Here is a 7,912-nt window from a genome sequence, read left to right as displayed (position 1 = left end):
ATTTGAGAGTAAACACAATGATCCCTAGAGGCCCTGGGGGGCGTGGACAGCCTGGACTCGGCCAGGAGAGGAGCTTTGGGTGTGCCCATTCTCACCGCAAGGGGCAGCCCGTGTGAGAACAAAGAGGTCCCCCAGGCCTCAGTCCCATCCCCCTCCCCTCCCAGGGGAGTCTGCAAAGATGAAATACACTGTGTGTATAACACGTGCGTGCAGGTAGGTTTCATCCTTGATCAACAACATCATTTTAAGGGGCTCAGACATTGCACAGGTCATCTCTTCACAGCATCTCTGCAGGGAACCAAATCACGTCCACAGTCCCAGCCCCCAACGGCAGAGGGGCCCTGCTACCTGCCCTGTCTGTCTAGACCCCTCTGTGTCCTACCACATGGGCAGGTACTGGAACACAGCTCCAAGAAATGGGTTCTTTCAGCTCTGTCTTCCATGGGCCTTTAATCGAGTCATGATTAAATGTTGACCTTCATGAGATAACTCAAATAAGCAAAGCTCTGTTGAGAACATTCTAACCTGTCAGGCAGGACAGACTGGAAGAACAATTGAAAAGCTGCGGAGAGGCAGACAAATGAAAGCAGGTGTTCCTCGGGCTCTTTGCAGCTTGTCCCCCTTCAAGCTCGGAAAGCGTCCTCCATCTCTAGCAAGTCCTCCTGGGTGGAAGCTTCAAGGCAAGGGGACTTGGTTTCATTGAATGAGTTTCCTGGAGTTCTGGCAGTTTCTCCCCCTCTTATGTCGAGGGTGCCCCATCCGGAGCGCCCATGTGTGCGGGGACATCCCTCTCTGCCACAGATGCTTTGCGTTCTGTTGGCCTCCGCAGTCAGGAGGTGGCCTGCTGGCCTTCCCCCCTGTCCTACCCCCAGCCAGCATCTTTCCAGGCCCAGGGAAACAATTTAGCCTCTTTTCGTATCTCAGATCTCAGCTTCGGCTTCTCCTTAGAATCACCCGAGAGCTTGGGAATATCCTTGCCCCTGCCCAGAGCCGTGGACACGGTGGCCTGGGAGGGGGCTCAGGTGTGGGTCATTTCTAACGACCCCCGGATGTTCCAGCATCCAGCCAGATTGTCACATGGTGTCAGGCGGTCCCGGGCTTCCTTCCAGCTGCCTTCTCTTGTGGAACCCAAATCGAGGTAAGTCCTAGTGTGGGCTGCAGTGTTACACAAGCTGTGGTCAGAGTCTTGCCAGGCACAGCAGGGGCGTGTGTGTATATTTGGTGTGTGTGTGTGCGTGCGTGTGAGACAGACAGACAGACAGAGGAGATTCCCACAATCCTCCGCTGACACGGTGGTGATGGGGACCGATGAGCATGATTTCCCGGCCTCCCCAGACAGCCCCCTTCCTGGGTGCCCCCGTGATCCGACTCTGAAGCCTGCATGACAGAGGCCGCTGCCCCTCAGGCCAAGACTAAGCCTGGAGACGTCTGAGAAGATTGTTCCTGCTCCGAGCCCTAAGGATTCAGAGGAAGAAGGCTCGGGTAGGGTGGGGTGTGGGGAATGGATCTTGCTTCTGGCTGGATTGGGCCAATCTCATCAGCCCTCCATCCTTGCATGAGCTCTGCATCCGGGACCTGCTGTCCCAGCCCTGTGCATCCTTCCACGTGGCCCCCTGCAGCCAAGCCCTGACGACCCGCTGGCTTTGGCTGTGACCTGTTTGACATGCTTCTGGAGGCTTCGAGGCATGGGAGCCGGTCACTGCTATGCTCTGCTGGCCCCTTCGTGGGTCGCAACACGCTGTCCCACCAACCTGGGCCAGGGTCTCTGCCTCCCCACGGTCAACCGAGGAAAATGCCTGCCGAGACCTCTCTCCCCGCTTCTAGAGGCCCCTCTTCAGCCAGATGGGACCCCAATCCAGGCATCTGTGCTGAGCAATGTATCCTGAGGACCATGGAGAGTATCCACTGGGCTACTTGCCATGATAATAAATAGAATAGTCACCAGATCACATTTATTATTATTATTATCTCCTCCCATCTTCTAGCTAGGGAAAATGAGAATTGGGCAAACTCCCTGAGGAAAGAAAGTGAAGTCACATCAGACTAGCTCGTCCCAACACCTGGCTGCACAGTGCTACCTCGGCTCACTAGAGATAAGTCATCCACAAGTCACTGACCAAGGTAATAACAGCAAGAATAGCTCACCTTTACTTGGTGCTTCCTGTGTGTGAGGCATCATTCTGAACATTTTGTGTGAATCAGATCATTTTATCTTTACAACAGCCTTTGGAACCAGGCACCCCATCAGCCTCTTTTTTGCAACGGGGAAACCAAAACACAGTAAGACACCGAGTGACTTTCTCAAGACACCCCGTGAAGAAATGGCAGAGGCCAGATTCAAACCAGGCATCTGGCTGCAGAGCCCATGCTCGGTACCCAGTGCTGTTTGGAGCCTCTTATGAGTGTCCGACTTTCACAGCACATCTGTACCTTTTTCATGGCGCTTCCATAGATGTTATATAATCTAATTCCCTTTTCTCACCAAAGATACTGACACGTTTTATCCATTTACACATCCCGGTTTCTTTTCTCATTAAAAAAGGAAGAGAATGTCCTAAAGCCTCCACCAACTGCCCCAGTCCTGTGCGTCCCCCTTTCCAGCGCCCTGACTTACCCTGCCTCGGAGGTGTCAGTTTCACTGTCCCGTGCAGCCAGCACCGGGTGGAACAAGCACGTGCCTCACAGTTTGATTTCATAAGAGCATCACTGTCCTCTACGGAGAGGAGAATCTGAGCAGATTCTGAAAGTGAGAGGCAGCCCTTATTTTCCGCACTTACAGTGGCGAAAATGCTGTTTCATATGGTCTCTTATTTGAAGGGAATCATGACCATTTTTCTAGCTGGAAACTGAGGCTTGCAGAATTGACAGTGTTTCCTCCAGGGGCCAGCGAGTACCTGCCGGGGCTGGGACCTGCAACCAGCTCCTCCGATTTCCAAACCTGTGATTTTTTTTTTTTTTCCATTATGCAGATTCCCCAAAGGAAAAACAGAGGTGAGTCTCAACTGGGCATTTGTCCAGTGGATGAGGTGGTTGTTGGAGCATCGGCCCCTCACCAGGCACTCGGTCAATGTCTGGGGAGTGTTTACTCGACCAGGGAGGACTTTCCTGTCTCATGACAGCCAGCAGCCTGTGTGGGCGTTCCTGGCGAGGCCCAGACCCAGCTGGACTGAAAGGGTCCTCCAAAGGCCGGCTACTGCCCCGTCCAGACCCACCCAGACTCTTCTGAGCAGCTTATTATTAAGAGAGCAAGCAAAGGAGGGGAAAGAAGGCAGAGCGGAGGGAAGGAAGGAAGGGAGGGAGGGAGGAGGGGCGAGGGAGGGATGGGGAGGAGGAGAGGGGAAAGGGGAAGGAACGAAGCCGGTGTGACTTCCGTGAGCAGATCCCGCTAGAACTGGACGTGTCTGAAATTATGTCATCTCCAAGTCCCTGGAAGATGTTCTCAATGAGCAAGAGAAGCAGGTGAAAAGCAGCCTACGAGACACAAACTCTGGTTGGCCCAAGGCCGTTCCCTAAATTACACAAATATACAATGTATCATGGGATAAATTGCACCTTTAGCTCCTTCACCTGTGGGAGAGAGAAAGCACAGACTGATCATGCAGAGCCATTGGCATGATGCAAAGTACAAAGAATTCTTTGTTCCCAAATGCACTGTTGCTTAGGAAGGCCAGATTCCATAGATGCAAGCAGAGGGGGGAAGGTGGTTTTTTCTCTGACATCTCACGGGCTGGCAGAGAGAGGATGTGGAAACAACTCAAGCAAGAGAGGGTCTGGATGGATTTGTACTTGAGATTGAAAACTCTGAAGCTTTACTAGAAACTCTTACTCCTAAGGGACATTTTTCTGCTCTGGGTGGGGAGAGGCTCCCGGAGGTGGAGAAGGGGACAATCTTGCCACATCACGATGATGGGCTAGGAGAGGCGTGGATGGGCTTTCCAAGCCCCGTGGAGACCAGGTGCGACAATGCCAATGTTGGTAGTTTTTGAGGGAGGTGGACAGCAAAGTCCACTAAAAGCTGAGGGAATGCTTGATTCAGGCAGATGGGACCACATCAGGCTGTGGGGCATTCATCACCAGCAAAACAAAAAAAAAGCAAAACAAAACAAAAAAGGTACACCTGAAACTAACACAGTATTGTAAGTTAACTATACTCCAATAAAAAAATTTTTTTTAAAGAAAGGGTGCACGCACACCATCCCGCAGGGGACCTGGGGGAGCACACCCGCGAAGCCTCGTTGCCTCCACGGTGCTTGTTTCTGTTCCATGAGTGCCTCTGAGCTGGAGGAACGAGGTTGCACTTCAAGTGAACTTGAGAGCAGAAGTTTTCCTCCTCACGACTCCTCAAACCACTTACCCAGCGTGAAACCTCAACGGAAGCCAAGGATGTTCACAGATGGAGGTCAAAACCTTTGCAGAGGTTCAAGGCAGGACTGGGCAAAGCTTCAAGTAGTTTGACTCTTCATTGTTAAAGACTAGGAAATTTCTCTCCAGGGGACGTCGGTGATAAGGCCTGGGCTTCATGCGGCAATTACCTTAGAATTCTGATCTAGACATTAAAATTCTAGAAATGTGGATGTGCTAAACAAAAACTGCAGCTATATGTTTCAGCACTTTTATAACGAAGGAAAACATGAATATCCTAAATCTTGAACAACAGGGGAGTGACGGGACAAAAGTCGGTACAGTCCTCAGATGAAATGCCGTGTAGATATTAAACATAATGTTGAAGAAGATGATTTAATGAAATGAGGAAAAGTCAACAATGCGTGCTTGGAGGGGGGAGTTACAAAATACCATCCCTATAATTGATCGGCACTCCCCAGGTGCTGTGCTAACACCTCGCATTTAATACCTACAACGATCCCAGGATGGGTGGACGGCTGTGACCCCTGCAGCCCCGCAAGGCTAACCGAGTGCCCAAGGGCACAGAGCTTGCAGGTGGTGGAGCCCAAATGTAAACTTGGACCATACGTCACTAAATTCCATCAAATGTGCCATCTTAGACTCATCCCAGGTTCCACAGCGACAAAAATGAAAGACTGCAAATCTTGGAGAATGACAGCCAACGTCTGTGTTTCCAACTTCTAACATAAGATGGGAAAAATAAGGTTGCATGCAACTGAACATATCACAGGGTTATTCATGATTAATAATCACAGATCTTAGCCTCGTGCCTCCGTCAGGATGAGCCTCTGACTTTTCTGGTGTCAGTGGAGGAATTTGCACTCGGCCCACCCCAGGGAGGGGTCAGCAAGGCCTTGGGCCAGGCCTCGCGTCATCTTTTGTGCTGTCTCCAGACGGGACTCACACACCCAGGCACGGAGGTGGTAGGACACCGCTGAATTACAAATGAAATACGATGTGTATCTTACAATGTGGATGGTCAAATGTAAGCATTTACATGGACCATGAGTTTGGCAACCTTATGTTGTTCATGTTTAAATACATCAGGAGACTCAGAAAAAAAGGGGGGGAGTGGCCTGGACTTTGGTTGCTCCTTAGGGACCCTGAATAAGCCAACAGTTCTTTAGTTTAGCATGTGACTTTGAATCTGAGAATCCCTACAACCCTCAGCAAAAGCGAGGTCAGACGTGGTTCAGATGAAAACTGTGGTTCATTCGACCAAGGGGATTAAACTGACCCCCTTGTCTTACTATCTTATTTCTCAGAATCTCTCTCTCTCCCTCTCTCTCTCTCTTTCCCTCTCTCTCTCTCTCTCTCTCTCTCTCGCCTCATCTGTCCCTTATGCCGTGCAACCATAATGAAATCAAAATACCCTTAATATCTGAATTTCAGTACCTTGTGAGTTCCTAAATCCTTGGAAGACCTCAGGACCCTTTTGAATTTTCCTCCCAAGTGATATATCTTCAAGAGTCTCCCCAAAGGATGCTCTACATGACATACTCACTCCTCTATAGTCTTGGATCCCTGAACTTATAACCGTGTCTTGGGAATCCCTAGGAGGGCGCTAGGTGATGAAGCATGTTCTAAATGTGTGGTACCATGGAACGTTTGTTCCCAGATTTCTTCCCGAGACTTAGATTCCCTGGAGCTCACTACTGGAAACTCTGGGCTACGTGACCCTCCCCGGCCCTGACATTCTAGCCTCAATCAGTGGAGACAAATGGCAGAGATGGCATTTCCTCAAACTGGCTCCAGGCATTTCAGGAAACGAAGAGGCGATGTGAAGGTAGCAGGCATCGGCTAAGGCCCGCAGGCCAGCTAACTTCCCCCCAGCAGGGAAGAGACAGCTTCCACAGAGGCTGTGATCCTGAGTAAAGAATTGGCTGGATGTGGTCTGAGGTCATCGGAGCGACGTGGTTCCCAATCGCCACTCAGGCTCTCCCCTGTCATACGTTTATTCTCCTTTTAGGGGGACCACAGCATCTTAACTCGGGGTGGCCTCATCATGGTCTTCAGAAGAACACCCCAGAACCCAGGTACGGGGTTATAGGAGTGATCCGAAGGTGGCCTCTGGGTATTGGCCCCTCAGTGGTTTATATCTTGAGCATAGGCTGAGACCCATTACCTGAAAGCTTGCTGGCATCTAACGCCAATTTTTACACAGCCAATCAGTTTAAAAATAGCCAGAATGAGTAAAGTTTTAGTTATTTAGAACCTGCCTGCTTTGCATACCCCATGAAACCTCACCTCACATCTGCAGGCTATTGATGAGAGCCTTCTGGTTGTAAGACCCCCAAACCACTTCGGTCCTTCAGTCCTCTGACCCAGAGACGCCCCACCGGGCAGCTGGGCAGCCTCAGTGGGACCCCCCTCCTGAGGAGTTCCTTTCCCTCTTCCCTTTCTGGATGGTGGTCCCTATGCAGAGTCTCATGCTGTGACGGACCTTGTCTCTCATTCAACCCTGTCCAAGAGCCTAATGAAGCTTGCTGTGTGTTACAGCTTCTTGTGGTCATATCTTTTTTCCTAGATCAGCCCCAGGCCCCTCTGACGCACCCCAACATATAGAGAGAGGTGACGCGCGGAGGAATATTGGAGCTGGTGCACAGAAACCCAGCGATGACCGTAGGATGCAGGCTGCAGGGGAGGGCAGGAAATCCTCCAGAGAAACAGAAGCATCCTGGTCGTATCATCACGCAGACCATCCCAGCTTCTTCAAATGACCCAGCTGAAGAGCTTCTTCCAGAGAATCCAGAGTGCGAGTGGTTGGCATGGGTTGCCAGTGATGGACCCCCAACTGGAAGACCTTCTGACAAAGAAGCTTCACTCGATCCAGCTGAGGGAAAAGACCTGTTATGGGGTTGGGTGCCTGGACCACTTAGCTATGCAGCTATGTAACGGAAAACCTGGTCCATGAGCCTGTCCGTAAGCCTGGTGGCACCAGAGCCCCACTCTCAGCGCACCAGTGGGTGTGCGTCCGCTCAGATGACTGCTGGGGCCATTTTTCTTATTTTCTTTTTCTGGAAACGTGAGGTTTATTAGAAAAGGCAAGAAAACTGTTTCTGCAAGCTCAAGTTTCTCTATTCTTTTTTCTGTGTTTTTAAATTGAGGTATAGTTGATTTACAATGCTGTGTTAGTTTGAGGTGTGCAGCACAGTGATTCTGAAAAATCTTTTTCAGATTTCTTTTCCTTTCTAGGTTATTACAAAATATTGAGTATAGTTCCGTGTGCTATACAGTAGGTCCTTGTTGTTTATCTATTTTATATACAGCAGTGCATACCTGTTAATCCCAAATTCCCAATTTATCCTCCCCCCCACTTTCCCCTTTGGGAACTATAAGTTTGTTTTCTATGTCTGTGGGTCTATTTCTGTTTTGTAAATAAGTTCATTTGTATCATTTTTTTAGATTCCACATATAAGCGATATCCTATGATATTTGTCTTTCTCTGTCTGACTTAACTTCACTTAGTATGATCATCTCTAGGTCCATCCATGTTGCTGCAAATGGC

Source organism: Eubalaena glacialis, chromosome 19 (genome assembly GCF_028564815.1).
Source record: "Eubalaena glacialis isolate mEubGla1 chromosome 19, mEubGla1.1.hap2.+ XY, whole genome shotgun sequence".
NCBI lineage: Eukaryota > Metazoa > Chordata > Mammalia > Artiodactyla > Balaenidae > Eubalaena > Eubalaena glacialis.
This window is presented reverse-complemented; position numbering follows the sequence as displayed.